The sequence below is a fragment of the Tamandua tetradactyla genome, chromosome 3 (assembly GCF_023851605.1).
Source record: "Tamandua tetradactyla isolate mTamTet1 chromosome 3, mTamTet1.pri, whole genome shotgun sequence".
In the NCBI taxonomy this organism is placed as follows: Eukaryota; Metazoa; Chordata; class Mammalia; order Pilosa; family Myrmecophagidae; genus Tamandua; species Tamandua tetradactyla.
The window spans coordinates 154,817,639-154,837,014 of NC_135329.1; the positions used below are offsets into that span (position 1 = coordinate 154,817,639).

The window sequence follows — 19,376 nt, forward strand, 5'->3', positions numbered from 1 at the left end:
AAAGGGTATCCTTGTAGCTTGTATGACAGCTAAAGAATAAAATTGTTTATGTTAAAAAGCCCACAAGTTTGCATGTATATATTAGCTTTGGCACTGTGACCACTTATGTTTCTGACTTTTAAAACTCCCTCTTAGAAAATAACTGGTGAGGAGTTCATCTGTTTGTTGCTTATTTTTAAAGATTTAAAAGTCTTGCCAGGAAATATTTCCCCCTACAAATCACTAATTGGGTAATTTATTCTATTCTATCATACAAGCTTTGTGCTTCTAAGTGTTGCATACCAGATATTTTCCTGTAGAGAGATTTATGAGACGTGGTACTAAATTCTCTGGAAAACTTCCACTGGCCTCTGGAGTAGCTCTTTTCTTTTTCTCCTCCAGGTGCAAAATGGGTTGATAACAACCAGAAGCTGACTTGTCAGTGCTGTGCTCCTACTTGAGCTTGGAAAAATATCAATGCAAAACAAACACCCCACCAACCCCCCCACCTCCACTCCAACTCCATTACTATGTGTTATTTGCTCCCTGCCAAGCTGTCTTCTGAAGCACTTTACATATTGTGTATATAAACATTGACATGTTTTTTCAGAAATTATTCCTTTGTTTTATATATTTTTCTAATCATTTTAGTATACTATTTGCCAGGTTCTTCCTTTGCTTTTATTTATTTCTCCATCTGACTAAAAGAAAGGCTTGAATTTGGATTTTTTTTTTTTCTTAAGCAACAGCAATTTCTTCTCTCACCAGTCCAGAGGCCAGAAGTTCAACATGTTTCTCAGGGCGGAAATGCAGGCATTGACAGGCTGTGCTCCCTCCGGAGGCTCTAAGAGAACAATTTGGGTGAACTTTAAGGGATTCATTTTTAATTTTTTCTAACATCTGGAATCTGAGCCTTCTTTTACAGTGGGGAAACTTTTAAATACATTTCTCTTGTAAAAATTCTATTGAATTTATTTATTCTTTTGTTTCTTCTTAAAATTCCATTGGCCTTAAATCAATTTGGGTCCACAAATATAAACTACTATGTGCCCACTATTGATTGAAGCACCAGAGTCATAAAATTCAAAAGGCTATGGTCACTACCATCAAGCTATTAACATTTGTTCAATGTTTCACAATTAATAAAATAGTTTCACCTATGTTATCTCAGTTTGTAATCACACTAAGCATGTACGATGGGTAGGATTCATTTTACAGGTAAGGAAACTATAGCCCAAAGAAAATTATCAATGATAACTAAATGAACTGATAATGCAACAAATCATTAGCTTATGGTCTGTTTGAGAGGCTGTGTTAGTTTGTAAGCTAGAGAAGCCCATCTTTCTTAGGAACAATTAGATTTCATGTTTCTAGTGTACTACAAAGTCTTATATATTGACTTAAAAATTTGACATTCCTCTACATTTGAGATATAAAGCTTAGAAGGATGATAATCCCCACAAAGGTAGGGTATAAAGAAGAGCCTAAATTCTACTTTAATTCCTTGGTGTTGGTTTCAGATTAAAATGACTTGTGACAAATAAAAGAAGCTGATTTGAAACACTGTTTAAAGTATTTGGCCCATTTAAAATATTTTCCATGTTTGTTTAGTCTATAGTAAATGTCATCAGTACTGTGAAGTAACACATCCCCTGGAAAATTCTCCCCTCAGAAAAAAAAATGAATACAAGGGCAAAGCATACTAGCTTGAAATTCTGGAGGATCATAGAACATGGAGAAGGTTTCGTCAAATGCTGACTTTAATAAAAAGTAACAACAACAAAACATACAAGATCAGTGACCGGGATCTGCTAATCTGGACCACTTCACCTAACCAAGTTCCAGGCAATTTAGGAGTCACACAGGGGCAGCACAGCCTGAGAACCTCCTGCCCTCGAGGCAGACCGCAAAGGCACTGACAGCAGAGAGTGAGAGCCCCACGCACATCCAGGAACAGGGACCCAAGTGCACAGAGACTGAGGGTGAAACACAAGTGGCTGGTGAGTAGGTGCATATGAAAGGGCTTCCAGAAAATAAAAGACACTGGCAGCAGAATTGCTAGTGCACATACTCAACCCAGTCCCTGACTGCTGGCTCAACTAAATTTTAGGAACTGGGAGAAATTTTTACATAAAAACCATCAGAACAGATTATGATTCCAAGAAAAAGAATAGAGGAAAGGAAGCTTTCTTCTGGTGGTAAAACAACTGCACATAAAAGGGCCATCGTAAAAGTTATACTGCATGTTCAGGGCAAGGAACAGAAAACCAAGAAAATCTAATAATTAAACATGGGCTCCTATTTAAACATGTTAAAAGTTGGAGCAAGCATAGAAGAGGAGCCTTAGTACATAGACAATCTACAGTAAAACCCTAGGCAAGATGGACAAACTGACCTTCAGAGTGAGCCCAGACACCATCAAAATTTATAAATTATACTAAGACATGGGAATATGTGTCTCAACCAAGGAAAGAAATTAATACTTCAGAGGAGACACAGACTTGGAATAGTTAATCAAAGAAGTTCAAAAAAATCTCTAAATCAATTCAAGGAGATAAAGGAAAATATGGATAGAAATAAATGAATGGTGGATATAGTGCTGAAGGGTATTAAGAAGACAATGTGTAAGCAAAAGGAAGAATTAGAAAGCTTAAAAAGAAACAAATGGAAATCATGGCGATGAAAGGCACAATAATGGAGATTAAATGCACCAGAGACATTCAATAGCAGATTTGAACAGGCATAAGAAAGAATCAGTGAACTAAAAAACAGGAATCATAATTATATAGTCAGAAGAACAGAAAGAGAAAAGACTAGAAAGCACTGGGCAGTGTCTAATGGACTTGAGTAACAGCATGGAACATGCAAATGTATACATCATGGGAACCCTAGAAGGAGAAGAGAAGGAAAAGTGGTAGAATATTTGAAGTAATAAGGGCCCAAAATTTCACAGCTCTTATAAATACACATGTTCAAGAAATTCAATCCAATCCAAACAGAACAAATCCTAATAGATCCATTCCAGTCAAAATGTTAAATGTCAAAAATAAAGAATTTTTCATTAGAAACCATGGAGATAAGAAGGTAATGGTATGATATACTTAAAGAGAAAAAGTGCCAGCCAAGAATTTTTTCCTGGCAAAACTTTCCTTAAAAAATTTAGGGAGCATTTAAAACATTCACAGATAAACAGAAATTGAGAGAGTTCATCACCAAAAGACCTGCTCTATAGGGATTGCTAAAGAGAATCCTTCAGGTTGAAAGAAGAAAGGTCCAGTGGCTTGGACCTATATGCAGAAGTGAAGATCTACAGTACAGGTGACTAAATGGGTAAATGCAAAACCCAATAGTATCTTCAATATATAGCTCTACTCTTTAATTCTATAAGAATACAACTGAATTAGAAATAGTCATCTTTCCTGCTAATGATCATGCAAAATTCAAAGAAGCAATGTGGGACAACAACAACATTAAGAGTGGAAATGGAGGAATACGGGAATAGAGAACAAGTATGCCATTGAACTTAAGTTGGTATCTTTTAAATTAGTTGTTTATAGACTTAGATTGTGTAACACTAATCCTAGAGTCACAACAAAGCATTTAAAAATACACAGAAACTGACATGAGAAAAAGATCAAATACATAACAATAGAGCAACTATATACAAAAGGAGGTTTCAATAAAGGAAAAGAGACAAATAAAATATAAGACATAATAATGAAAAAACAAAATGGTTGAAGTAAGTACTGCTTTTACAGGTATAATACTGAAGTTTAATGGATTAAACTCCCCAATCAAAATAAAAAGCTTGGCAGAATGGATAAAAAAGTACGATTCAACTATACGTTGTGTACAAGAGACTCACCTTAGACCCCAAAACACAAATAGTTTGAAAGTGAAAGAATGGTAAAAGATAATCCATGCAAACTGCAACCAAAAGAGAGTTGGGTAGCTATACTAATATTGGACAAAAAGACTTTAAGTCAAAGCTGTTCCAAGAGAAAACAAAGAACACCATATATGAATAAAAGGGATACTCCATGAAGAAGAAATAACAATCATAAAACTTGATGCACCTAACTACTGAGCCCTGAAACATATGAGGTAAACACTGACAAAACTGAAGGGAGAAATAAACACTTCTACAATAATAGTTAGAGACTTCAGTAGTCAAATTTCATCAAGATAGATATCTAGTCACAAGATCCATAAGGAAAAAAAGAACTTGAATAAATGAACTAGACCTAATATATATATATATATATATATATATAGAATATTGCAACCCCAAACAGGAGGATACACATGGATCATTCTACAGGATAGATCAAATGGTGGGTCACAAAACAAGGCTGAATACATTTAGAAAGACTGAAGTTATAAGAAGCATCTTCTAAGAACACAATGGAATTAAGCTGGCTATCAATAACAGGCTGAGACCCAGAAAATCCATCAATTCATGTAAGTTAAAAAAAAAAAAACACACTCTTAAACAATCAATGGGTCAATGATGAAATAACAAGGGAGATCAGATTTGTTTTGAGACCAATGAAAATGAAGATATAACATACCAAAACTTGTGGGATGCAGTGAAGGCAGGGCTGAGAGGGGAATGCTTACATTAGGAAAAGAAGAAAGTAATAAAATCAAAGGCCTAACTTCATATCTGTAAAAACAAGAAAAAAGGAAACTAAACCAAAAGCAAGCAAAAGAAAATAAATAACAAATGTTAGAGCTGAAATAAATGAAATAGAGAATAAAAAAAAACTATGGAGCATTAACAAAACCAAAAGTTTTTTCTCTGAAAAGATCAATAAAATTGACAACCTTTAGCTAGACTGAAAACAAAAAATAGGGAGGATGCAAATAAATAATATCAGAAATGAGAGTGGGGACATTACAGTTGACCCACAGAAATAAAAAAGATTCAAAGAGGATACTGTGTACAACTATATATCAACAAACTAGACAGTCTAATAAAATGGAAAAATTTCTAGAAAAGCACAAACAACCTACACTGTCTCTAGAAGAAATAGAAGACCTCAACAAACCAAATTCAAGTTAAGAGATTAAATCAGTTACCAAAAACTTGCCCACAAAGAAACATCCAGGACCAGATGCCTTCACAGGGGAATTCTACAAAACATTCCAAGAAGAATGAACTCCAATTCTGCTCAGACTCTTCCAAAAAATTAAAGAGGAGGGAACACTACCTAGCTCATTCTATGAGGCCAACATCAGCCTAATATCAAAGCCAGATAAAGATACTACAAGGAGCTCCAGGAAAATGGCAGAATAGGATGGATTGAGTTCAGCCCTGCTCCAAGGAAAAGTTACAGAAGGAATGGGAGGGTGACTGAGATGGTGACTCCGGACAGTAACTGACCTGTGCGAGTCTTCTCACCACATGGGGCAGCCCTGGTTGCCAAAGCTCAGCAACTGAGAAGCAGAGAACTGGAGCCTAAAATGGAAACCCGGAGCCCTCAGGAGTGCACAGATGGGGAGACAGAGACTAGGAAGTAAGTCAAGCCATGTTCCTTGAATGCCCAACCCTCACCAGTGCAGCCCCATAACCTGCAAGTCACCCCATATCCCACGAATCTGAACCCCGTCACCCGCCCCCACTCCCATACTCCAAGCGCCTCCACTCTGCCAACCCCTCCTGCACATACCTGCCCCATGTCCCCACCCCCAGTGAAATCAACTTTCAAAGTAAATCAATAAAGATATTTACATGTAGTGAAAGCAACAGATCATTAAGCATATCACAATGCAGACAGAAATAGCCCAGCCTAATGGCCAAATTAAAACACCAGAGAAGACACAGATGTTGGAACAACTAATCCAAGATGTTCATATAACTTCACTAAATAAAATAAGTGGGATGGCTAATGACATAAATAAGATAAAGGAGATCAAGAAGACACTAGAAGAGCATAAAGAGAAATTTGAAAGAATAAACAGAAAAAAAGCAGATATCATAGAGATTGAAGATTGTGTAGACCAAATAAAAAACATACTAGAAACAGCAGCAGATTTGAAGAGGCAGAAGAAAGAATAAGTGAACTAGAGGACAAGATAACCAATTTCAAACTCTCAAATCAGCAAATGGGTAAAAAAAAAAAAAAAAAAAGGAAAAATTTAAATTGGATTTCAGGGAAATGATGGACAAAACAAAGTGTGCAAATATAAGAATCACTGGTATCCCAGGAGGAGAAGAGAGGAGTAGAGGCAAGGAAGAATAGGGAAAACTTCCCAACCCTTATAAAGGACATAAATATACAAGTAAAAGAAGCTCAACAAACTCCAAATTGAATAAATCCAAATAAGCCTTATCAGTCTGTTAAATGTTGAAGAGAAGCAGAAAACCCTGAAAGCAGCAAGAGAAAAGCAGTCTACTACATACAAAGGAAACTACATAAGACTGAGTTTAGACAGCTGGCACCATGGAAATGAGAAGGCAGTGATATGATAATATTTAAGATCCTAAAAGAGAAAAACTTCCAACCAAGAATTCTTATACCCAGCCAAATTGTCCTTCAAAACTGAGGGAGAGATTAAAATTTTCACAGACAAACAAATCCTGAAAGAAATTGTCAACAAGAGATCAGCACCACAAGAAATACTAAAGGGAGTTCAGCCAGTTGTAAAAAAAGGACAGGAGAGGGAGGCCTGGAGGAGGGAACAGAATTGAAGTGTAACCGTAAGGGTAATTTAAAAGATAAAAACAGAAAAAGGAATTTTGTGCAGTGGTAGTATCATAGCCAATGAGGTTTACCTGAGGCGCAATTATTGCTAATTGGAAACTTTTCCCAATACCCTGCTATGATGACTTGAAATATTGTCAGCATTAGCAATATCTGACAGTCTCTACAGAGACCGACTACTTTCTTGTTCAAAAAGAGCAAATACAGATGGCTCAAAGGCACATAAAGAGATGTTCATTTTTACTAGCCACAAGGGAAATGCAGATCAAGACTACAATGAGATACCACCTCATACCTATAAGAATGGCTGCTATTAAACAAACAGGAAAGTTTAAATGTTGGAGTAGATGTGGAGAATTTGGACATTGTTAGTGGGAATGCATAATGGTGCACCCAGTATGGAAGACAGGTGGTTCCTTAAGAAACTAAATATAGAGTTGCTGTATGACCCAGCAACAGCACTACTTGGTATATACCCAGAAGAGATGAAAGCAATGACGCAAACAGACATTTGCAGACTGATGTTCATAGCAACATTATTCACAATCACCAAAAGATGGAAACAAACCAAATGCCCATTAACAGACAAACAAATTAACAAAATGTGGTATATACATTCAATGGAATATTAGGCAGCAGTAAGATGAAATGACATCCTGAAGCACATGGCAAGATGGATGAGCCTTGAGGACATAATGCTGAGTGAAAAAAGCCAGACACAAAAGGATAGATACTGTATGATTCCACTTTTATGACCAAGGTAAAGATAAAATCAGAGGCTTATAATACAGAATATAGGGGACTTAGAGATACATAGGCTCTAGAGATGGGTTAATGGTTAGCTAATCAGAATGAACTTCAGTGTAAGGAAATAGAAGTGAGGGTGATTTTCTAGTAGGTCTATAAATAATATTACCACACTGAAGATGAACAATATTGAAAGGGGTTGTATAGACCTATGTGTCTCACTGATTAACACTAGAAATATAAATCAGTTATTGTAAGAACTACTTCAAAGATATGATTCATGTAAGAAGAGAGCTTAAGTCCAGAATACAGGGGGAAAATTGCTACTGTATGCTATGGACTATGTTTAAAAGGAAAATATCAGCACTACCACAGCAACAGCAGAGGTAAATAATTGGGGGATGGACAAGAATTAAGAGGAGGTTTAGACTTCCCATTTGGTGTGGGTGTGTTTATTGGTTATTTCTCTTGGGAAAATGAAGCTTTCTAAAACTGAGCATGTTGCTGGACTGTGGACTTTGGGTATTATACATGATGTCTGATGAATGCAGATGGCTGAAGGATGCACTGACTGAGAAGTAGGTTGGTGAATGATAATGTACACACATGATCAAATGTTGTGCTGCTACAAAAAGGAACAAAGTCGTGAGACACGCAACAATGTGAATGAACATGTGGGACATTTGGTGAGGTGAAATAAGCCAGAAACAAAAGAACAATTATGGTATGGTTTCCTTTAGAAAATGCGTGTAAGTAAAAGGGGCCTAGATCGTAAGCTCTTATAGCAGACATATTTAGTTCGGAGTGGTAACTATTATTTTTGGATTTTGAGAGACTGTTTTATATGTATATATAAACCTGGTATTTAGAGATAAGAACAATGCCAAGAAGATTGGGGTTAAAGCAATTCAGAATGTAGGGGTAAGGAAGACAGTGTCTATATTTTAGAATCACACATACTCTTTGAGAACAAATGAAGAAAAGTTTATTTGGTCTGGAACTTAAATTTTCTGTAGCACATAATCTAGCTCAACCTATCTTTATAGCTCATTTGAACAACTGAAACACAGGGAGCCCAGAATAAAAAAGTTCTTTAATCCTGTATAGCTTAATGTCATGCCTGAATATATCCCTAAAGTATATTGAACAGATAATCAAGGTGTATTGGCAAATACTCCTTGAGGGATGGGAGAAAAAATATGGAACTATTAAACTTTAGCACCAGAGAATCCCCTGATGCTGTGTCAAACTTTAGGGACACCTAAATCAATAGGCCAAGCCTTTGATCTTAAGGCTTGCTCTTGTGAAGATTATGTAGGGAGTAGAGCTTAGCCTACCTATAGGTATGCCTAAGATGTGCTTCTGGAGGACCTCTTTTGTTGCTCAGATGTGGCCTGACTCTAAGCCTAACTCTGTGGGTGAAATCATTGCCCTCCCCACTTTGTGGGATATGACATCCAGGAGTGAAAGTCTCCCTGACAGTGTGAGAGATGACTTCCAGGGATAAGTTCTGCCCGGGCATGGTGGGATCAATGGTTCCATCCTAGCCAGGAGGAGGTACAAAGAAGTATATCTAATAGAGTGAAGTGGCAGAGAAAGTTCAAATAGCATTAAGAGGCTACTCTGGAGGTTGCTTTTAGGCAAACTTCAGTTAGACCTTACTACCTATCATAATTTGCCAAACCCCAACCAGGAACATTCCAGCCAATCCTAAAGAACACCTAGGGCAATATATAAGACTCCACAGGGTTCCATGCATTAGAGTAACTTTCCAGAAACCTACAACCTCCAGATGAGTCCCTGGACCAGACATGTCCTGAAACCTACAGGACCCAGCCTCTCCAGAACATCTCTCTATACCATATTATTGACAGACCCTTCAACAAGAAGACGTTAGAATGGCCATAGCCCAAATACCCCTAAAGAGAGGGATAGAAAGATCAAAGGTGATGGTGGAGTTATACAGAGAAGGTAGGGTTTAACAAATGAATATGACTACTGTATCATTAAATTGATATCTCTTTTAGTCTCCAGTATCTTAGAGCAACTAGAGGTAAAAACCTAGAGTTGTGACCCATGACAAACTCTGAAATACGTTCTACAACTAATTGTGGTGCTGTGCTTTGAAATTTATTGCTTTTTTGTATATATGTTATTTTTCATAGAAAGGAAAAAAAATTGATTATGACAAAAAAAATTTATTCCTTCTAGCCTATATTCTGGAGTAAGTAGAAGGAAAAATCTGAGAATTGTATGGTAGCCCAAGGCAAACTCTGAGATCTGTCCTGTAACTACTTGTTGAAAAGTGCTTTGAAAACTATTGCTTTTCTTTCTTTGCTTTGTATATATGTTATATTGTACAATGAAAAAGTAGAAAAAAAAAGTACTGGTGTGTGGAACAGCTAGAAAAAAAAAAATCGTGGGAGCTGTAACCCACACCTAACTTTAAATTTGTTCTATAACTACTTGTTAAAATACACTTGGAAATTTATTGTTTTTGTATATACATATATTTCACAATAAAAAAATGTTTCAAAAAAGAACTAAAATATAAAATTTACCCTTTAAAAATATTTTGTTACTTATAAAAATGTAATAGGTCTAATAGTGATAGATGCATGACAACACAGTCTTCCGTATTCCCCCCAAATAATACTTTTTGTGTCATAATCTTATGTAATACAATAAATAGTAATTTTTAAAAAAGATACTATAAGAAAAGAAAATTACAGATCAATTTGTCTTATGAATATAGACGCAAAAATCCTCAACAAAACATGATCAAATCTCATTTAATAGCACATTAAAAGAATTATATACCATGACCAATTAGGATTTATTACAGTTATGCAAAGGTGGTTCAACATAAGAGAATCAATGAATGAAATACACCACATTATAGGACGAAGGAAAAAAACTCATATGATCATCTCAATTGACACAGAAAAGAAATTTGACAAAATCCAGTACTCTTTCTTGCTAAAAACACTAAGAAAAATACCCTCAAGATGATAAAAGGTGTTCTAGTTTGCTAGCTGCCAGAAGGCTATATACCAGAAACAGAATGGCTTTTAAAAAGGGGATTTTAATAAGTTGCTGGTTTAGTTTTAAGGCAAGAAAATGTCCCAATAGAAATTTTCAATCTAAGGCATCCAGGGAAAGATACCTTGGTTCAAGAAGGCCGATGAAGTTCAGGGTTTCTCTCTCTTAAGTGAGAAAACACATGGAGAACACAGCTGGGGTTTCTCTCTTATCTGGAAGCGCTCATGGTGAACACAGTGTCATCTGCTAGATTTCTCTCCTGGCTTCCCTGTTTCATGAAGCTCCCCGGGAGGTATTTTCCTTCTTCATCTCCAAATGTAGCTGGCTGGTGGACTCTGTTTCTCATGGCTATGTCATTAGTCTCTGCTCTCCCTGAATCTCTAGCCTTCTCCAAAATGTTTTCTCTTTTATAGGATTCCAGTAAAGTAATCAAGACCCATCTAAAAAATGGGTGGAGATATATCTCCACATAATCCAGTTTAAAAACCACTCTTGATCAAGTCACATCTCCAGGGAGATGAGCTTATTAAAGTTTTAATACATAGTACTGAATAGGGATTAGAAGAAACGGCTGCCTTTGCAAAATGGAATTAGGATTAAAACATGGCTTTTCTAGGGTGCAAAGATCCTTTCAAACTGGCACAGGTATATATGAAAAAACACACAGCTAATGTCATACGCATTGTATAAGACTGAAAGCTCTCTCTATAAGATCAGGAACAAGACAAGGATGCCTATAGTACCCCACTGTTATTCAACATTGCACTGGAGTTCTAACCAGAGTAATTAGGAAAGAAAAAGAAATAAAAAGCATCCAAACTGGACAGGGAGAAGTGAAACTTTCCCTGTTTGCAGATAATATGACTTTATATATATAAAATATCATATTAGTCAGGAAAAGTCGATGATAAAGCTACTAGAACTAATAAATGAATTCAGCAAAGTGGCAGTGCACAAGATCAACATGCAAAAAATCCATAGTTTTTATACAGTAGCAATGTGCAATCTGAGGAGGAAATCAAGAAAAAAATCAACTTACAATAGCAACTAAAAGAACTGAATATCTAGGAAATAAGTGAACTAAGGTTGCAAAGAAATTATACACAGAAATCTACAAAACATTGCTAAAAGAAATCAAAGAAATACTAAATACATGGAAAGATAGTCTATGATCATAGATTGGGAGACTATTGTTAAATGTCAATTTTACTCAAAACAATTTGCAGATTCAATGTGATCCCAACCAAATTTCAAACAGCCTTCTTTGCAGAAATGGAAAAGCCAACCAAACAATTTATATGGAAGGGTAAGTGCCCCAAACAGCTTAAACCGCCCAAGAAAAGAAGAACAAAGTTGGAGGATTCACACTTTCTGATTTTAAAACTTATTAAAAAGCTACATGGTCAAAAGTACATGGTAATGGCAAAATGCTAGATAAATAGACCAATGACATCAAACTGAGAGTTCAGAAATAGACGGTCATCTATGACCAATTGATTTTTGACAAGGTTGCCATGCCCGCTCAATTGGGAAAGAACAGTCTCTCCAACAAATGGTGCTGGAAGAACTGGATAGCCATATGCAAAAGAATGAAAGGGGACCCCCTGTTTCACACCAAATATGAAAATTAACTCAAAGTGGCTCAAAGACCTAAATACAAAGAACTAGGATTATAAAACTCCTAGATGAAATGTAGGGATGAATTTCAGAATTTTGTGTCAGGCAATGATTTCTTAGACTTTGCAACCAAAGCACAAGTAACAAAACAAAAAAATAGATAAATGGGATCTACTCAAAAGTAAAACCTTTTGTGCATCAAAGGACTTTAACATGAAAGTGAAAAGACAACCCACTCAATGGGACAATATATCTGGAAACCACATATCTGATAATGGTTTAATATCCAGAATAGATAAGGAATCTTATAACTCAACAATAAAAAGACAAACAATCACTTAAAAATGGGGAAAATATTTGAATAGATATTTATCCAGAGTATTTACAAATAGCCAAAAAGCACATGAAAATATGCTCAACATGACTAGCTGTTGAGGAAATGCACATCAAAACCACAATGACACAGCATTTCACCACCACTAGAATTGCTACTACTAAAAGAAAGAAAAACAAACAAACAAAAAATCAAGAAAATTATAAGTTCTAGAGAGGATGTGGAGAAGTAGTAAAACTCATTCACTGTTGGTGGGAACGTAAAATGGTGCAGTCTCTGGGGAAGACAGTTTGGCGGTTCCTCGGAAAGTTAGGCATAGAATTAGTGTATAACTCAGCAATCCCACTTCTAAGTATATACCCAAAAGATCTGAAAGCAGGACTCAAATAGAAATCCATATATCAATGTTCATGGCAGTATTTTTCACAGTTGCCAAAAGGTGGAAGCAACCTGAACGTCCATCATGCAATGAATAGATAATAAAAGGTGGTATATACACACAATGGAATATTATTCAGCTGTAAAAAGGAATGAAGTTCTGATACATAATGACAGCACGGATGAATCTTGCAGATATCATGTTGAGTGAAACAAGTCAGGTGCTCAAGGATAAATCGTGTATAAACTGCTTAATATGAAATCATTAAACTCAAAAGTCAAAACTCAAACTCAGAATCTAGAATACTGAATACTGGACTAGACTAGAGGTAGAAAATGGGGAGTTAATGCTTAAATTATACAAAGCTTTTATTTGAGTTCATTGTAACATTTTGGTAACAGATGGTGGAAACAGCAGCACGATATTGTGAATATAATTAACAACACTGAATTATATATTTGAATGTGTTTAAAATGGGGAATTTTAAGTTGTATAAATGCTATTTGAATAAAATTAAAAAAAAACATTGGACTACACAGCACAAACTGTGAAACCTAAGTTAAACCATGGACTCTAATTAATAGTACAATTATAGAAAAGCTCTTTCATGAATTGTACCTAATGTACCAAAGTAATGCAGCATGTTAATAAAAGGGTGGTATATGAGAACTCTGTATTTTATGCATTTTTCTGTATACCTACAACTCCTCTAATAAAGAATAAAAACAAAGAAACATTTAATATCAAAAAAAAAGGAGAGAACTGATAACCTTAAATATAATCGTTCTTAAAGAACAAAGGGACCATCTTTCAAATTTCTTTCTTTTAATAAATTGCAAAATACAAATAAACATAATTTCATAAATTTCTGTTTTTTTTATTATTAATCCTCCTTTCCTTTACCACCCTAGGAACTGAGGCATGATAATTCTCACCACTCCCAGAGTTTGTGTTACCAAAAAATGTAAAAATAATACAAGCAAGCATAATTACCCCAGACCTAAATATGTAACTGTGGAATACATTATAGTTATTACAGCATTGAAAAGAACAATATACTACTCAATGAGGAACCAAAGAGAACATCCTGGTGCTCTTCTCAAACTAACTGAGGAAATCAGTTTAATTGCAATTTGAAAATACCATTTTTTCTTAAAAGTAGCAGAGATATAATAGAGTACTTCTTGAATCAAAGCAATCGAAAATAAGAACTTAGAAAAAACAAACAGCTTGCAGATGGTTGAAAATCTCTTATAATTACAGCAGAATAGCCTTTCTTTATTTTTCAAAGAGACTGGCACTTTTCAAGGCATTGCAGGATGTGGGCAGGTTTCCCGTTTACATTTCCCCTCCGGCATAAAATCTGTGGATGTGTTTCCCTAATCACGCTAATTATTTTACCACATGTTGCTCTCATCTTTCTTCTTTTGCCCTAATGGTAGATAGATTTCCCATTTTGAATCTGTCACTCACTTACTACATTTATCAAGTAATTTTAAACAGTATATTGGTCCTTTATTTGCTTTGAGAACACCCAACAGCCTAAAAAGTAAAAGTTGGTATGGTGGTCAATTATGACTAAAATAGGAATGGTCTTCCTAAATCCTGGATTTCTTCTGATGCCAAACTTGAGCTATACGTTTTCATTATCATTATAAATAGGGTTTTACTTTATAATTAGGAAATATTCATTGGAACGCAATGATTTCTATGTGAAATATTAAAAATTGTTTTTTTGCAGTATGGGCAGCAAAGTATTAAAAATGAGACATTGTCATCATAAACTATGGAAAACTGTATCTGCATATTTTAATGCAACATTTAGAGCAAAATAAAGCTTTTTTTCTTTCACTGTCTAATACAACTTGAATTTTTTTTGCTTGAGGAATTTGTACACATACACATATCTATATATACACACACATATATAATGCAACTCCACCAAATTTTGAAAAATGAGAGATTTAACTTATTTGATATCAAATTAAGCCCCGAAAATTAAAATTCACTCTTAATAAGTTCCTGTCAACCGCTGCGAACTCACGTCCATCTGAATACGTCTTTTGTTCCATTGTTATTTCTAGTACAGAAAATACTATACAATACATAGCATCTTGCTCTCCGGTTAGTTAGAAGATCATGGTTTCAGTGTTGACCAACTTGGCTTCTGGATTATTGTCTGACTACATTGATCGATGTGTCTGTTCTTCTCACATGGTCAATTTCCACGTTATGAAAGGTCCCCTCCTGTGTTTTCCTCCAAAGAAAGCCTTTTACAGTTTTCTGATGAAGGTTCTGTGAAATTGGTGGAGTTTGCTGGGGAAGAGGGTAATTTTTTCTCTTTTGAGAAACTGCTGTTGCTTCTCAGTGCACCTGGATGTCCAATAATGTGTTTTATTTTCAAGCTCCCCAGGAAGTCTAAAGGTTATTGCTATTTTATCTGTATGTGGACATTTTTCTCTTTAATCTTTGAGCTAAATTTTCTTTTCCAGAATTCAATGTCCACCTAATATATATCAATTTTGCCTCTCCTCTCAAGCAAGAACACAGATGTCGAAGTTTGCTACCAATGGTTACTGCATAGAATGGTTGGCCGACTCTTTGCATATGGTGACCTCCCCATCATGTGGACTTTTAGGGCATTGCTAGTGAAGGTAAAAGCATGCCATGCTCTCAACAGGATAAGCTCCAATTAATTTTAAAGGAAGAGGATGGAGCTCCTAGTAGGTTATTTTTAATAGCGTATATTATTTGGATTTTTCTGTATCGGGTAATATTCTCAGCACCTTACTTGGGCCAATTCATTTAATCATTCCTCCTGAGATAGATACTTTCACTGTCCCCATTTCACAGATGAGAAAACTGAGACCTATTCAAGATTACTGAACCAGTAAATGACACAATCTAAACTAGAACCAAGGGTCAAATTCAGTCCATGGGTAAGGCAACGCTCACCTCTGGTCTTCCACATAAAATTCAACAAGAAATAAGGGTAACTGGATAATTACAAAATAATTATATTAATTTATGTTAATTGAAAGCCAACAGTGTGTCAGGTACTGTCTAGATCCTTTCAATATTTATTACTATTTTACCATTCTATTAAAGTCCTCACAGAGTTTAGAAAACGTTCAGAAAGTCAGCTGCCAAAGACACACTATGAATTGAGGTCATTCCTGTTTCAAAGTTTACATTATTCCCACTATAGTCAGGAAGGATTTAGGAAATCACCAAGGAAATGTGAGCTTTTCTCTTTACCGAAGTTGGTAGGAGTAGCAACAATTAAAATGATAGTATTTTCTCGGCAGCAAAAGACCCATGTCCCTGAGGACAAGAGACAGTTGGGGAGATCTAAATGTTTCTCCCATAGAATTCAGGTTTGCTTTTACTATTCTATTAAGAATTAATGAAGAATTAATGCAATCCCTATTTGGCCTGTACTTAAAAAAAAAAAAAAAGGCTTCTTGCCATTCTATAAATCTAAAGTGCTTAAAAAGTGAATCCCATTTTGACTGAATTAACTAGAGATGGTTCTCTGAAAAGGGTTAACTCGATCACATCAATAGCTTAGACAAACAATAATAAACTTTTCCTTCTTGCCTTCATTCATTTATTCATATTCATATTTATTTATGCAATAAAAATTTTCAGAACACATACTGTGTGTAAAGCTCAGTGCTTCCCTACCTTCAAATCCAATGGCAAGTGGATGAATATAGAGGGCACGGAGGGAGAAGAGATCATTGTTCTTCCAGAGACGAGAGATTGAGAGATCTGGCTAGGGTGGTGAGGAAAGGCTTTGTGGAGGAGCTAACATAATAGCTGATCCTTAGAAGAAGGGAAGGCAATGACAGGTGAAGATGCCAAAGGGTAGACTGAGACCCAGGAAAGGGGAAGCATTGGTGAAAAGGGACGGCAGAAAATACAGTAATAGTAAATAGTGTAGTGAAGGCTATGACTAAAAGGACAGGGTGGGGTAAGAGTCTGAGAGGCTTTGAATGTTATGTGAAGGGGGTTAATCTTTACCTGTAGGCCAGTGTTTCTCAAAGTGAGGGTTTCAGCCCAACAGCATCAGCATCACCTGAGAACCACCCCAGATCAGCTGAATCAGAGCCTCCTGGCAGGGCCCAGCTATACCAGTTTTAAGAAACTCTCAAGGTGATCTTTATATCACCTGGCTAGAAACAAACAGTAATCTAAATGAACAAATGAAAGCTAAAACACATGGAATAAATGTCAGTCTCCAAATACCTTATCTGAATCAACTAATTCAAGTTTTATAGCAAACCTTAGACACAACATAGGGTTCAACATATCCCATTAAACATACCCAATTCAATCCAAAGATATTTAAGATATACTGCATACAGATGCATTAGGCTACCGCAGGAGAAAGAAAAGAAAAGAAAAAGATAGAAATTCCTGCCCTCAAGAAATGCCTAGTCTACATTTAAGGCTAAACAGCATTTAGATGCTATCTGTTACAGAGAACTGGCTTGGTTTAAAAAAAGGGAATAAATGCATATTAGTTCTGTAATCAGAAACAAATAGCATTATAACAATCGTAATTTAAAATAGGAATTGCTGAGGCTGTCATTTAGTTTTGTCTCTCAGAGGGAAAACTGACTTTAATGAATGCAGCAGGGTTTAGAAAACAAAGAGTTTGGAAATTAGAAATCTCTCGTCTAATTAATAAACAGAAAGAGATTGCTACAAATGTCAAGAAAATATGAACAAAGTACCGAGGTACCACAGACAAACTAGGAAAGTAATAGAAAGGTCCACGCCCACAAGCATAATTTATTATAGGAAGCATATACATTTTAGACTGGAAAACTGGGGTGTGAGAATGTGGAGCTTTCAAAAAGTAGTACTGCTATTTTGCCTCCGATTTAAGGTCTTCTTAATATTTAATCTGAAACCCACTCATTCACACACAGTCCCAATTTGCCTGACTGCTACCACAGATATCATACAATCGGTTGTTTTACACTAGGCGAACTTAATGGCTCATGGTTTGAGGCTAGAAGTCCAAACTTCTAGGCATCAGCAGGGGGACACTTTCTCCCCAAATCCTGTAGCAGTCTCCATAAGGGCTGCCGAGATTCTTAGGATTCCTTGGCTAGTATTCCTGCTTCCAGCCACATAAAAAATCTTCTCTGTTCCGGATTCCGTTGACTTCCGGTTTCTGGCTCCTCTTCTCAGCAGCTTTCCCTTTCTACTCTGAATTTCTTCTGCTTATGAAGAAATCTGGGGTAAAGCCCACCTGCATTCATTTGGGCTGCACCTTAACTAAAATACCATCTAGAAGAGATCCTGTTTACAACGCTTCACACCCACAGGGTGCAGATCAAGACCAAGAACTTGTCTAAATCAGGGTTAACCGACTCTACCAGACTCACTCACACTAAAGTAGGATAAATTTATGCATGATGCACAGGAAGATTCTTGGCACTAAATAGACAATATTATCACTCGTTCAGATGCATATATTGTATTAATCATCTGAAAGCTGACTTTTAAAAATGAGTAACGTGAAAACAAATATATATATATATTTTTGGTATGGACAGGCACTGGGAATCGAACCCAGGTCTCCAGAACGGCAGGTGAGAACTCTTTCACTGCACCACCATCACCTGTCCTAAAACGAATATATTTTATGTTCTCCATTTAGCTATTTAATTTAGAAATAATGAGTTCCATGCCTAGTGAAATTGAAGGAAAAAGAATAAGTTTTCATCAACATCTAAAGTCAAAGGTTGAGAAGAAGATTAGTTCATTGGGGAATTCTTTATCCTGTTTTCTAAAAGAGAATTTATAGGACAGTATCTACAGAAAAAAGCATAATTTTAAAAAATTATATTCTGGCTCTCTGCATGAAATTTCCCTAGCTACACAGTCATAATGCTAAATTTTTCTTCCTGATGCATATATCTCAGTTATGCTTATTTTGAGATATATTAGCATTTAGTGGCTATTTTATATATATATATAATTATTTATCTTCTTTTTACATTTCATATGTCCCTATACACATCTTTGATTTCTCTTCATTATTTTAAAATTCAAAATTTCAACACATGGATTACACTATAGCCCCACGGTTTTTTTCCTCTTCACAGGCTTGGTTCTTGTTCTCGTTTGCTAGCTGCCGGAATGCAATATACCAGAAATGGAATGGCTTTTTAAAAGGGGAATTTAGTAAGTTGCAAGTTTACAGTTCTAAGGCCGAGAAAATGTCCCAATTAAAACAAGTCTATAGAAATGTCCAATCAAAGGCACCCAGGGAAAGCTACCTTGGTTCAAGAAGGCCGATGAAGTTTAGGGTTTCTCTCTCAAGTGAGAAGGCACATGGCAAACACAGTCAGGGCTTCTCTCTCAGCTGGAAGGGCACATGGCGAGCACGACGTCATCTGCTAGCGTCTTCTCCTGGCTTCCTGTTCCATGAAGCTTCCCAGGAGGCGTTTTCCTTCTTCATCTCCAAAGGTCACTCGCTGGTGGACTCTCTGCTTCGTGGTACTGCAGCCTTCTCTACTCTCTCTGAATCTCTCTCCAAAATGTTTCCTCT

The 19,376-nt window shown here is 36.0% G+C and overlaps 1 non-coding gene across 1 annotated transcript; it reads left to right on the forward strand.

Moving 5' to 3' along the window:
• Nucleotides 1–6,717: 6,717 nt before the first annotated feature.
• Nucleotides 6,718–6,858, forward strand: LOC143678340 (U4 spliceosomal RNA). The gene has a single exon (XR_013173156.1). It is a non-coding gene; the product is annotated as a U4 spliceosomal RNA (small nuclear RNA).
• Nucleotides 6,859–19,376: the final 12,518 nt, after the last annotated feature.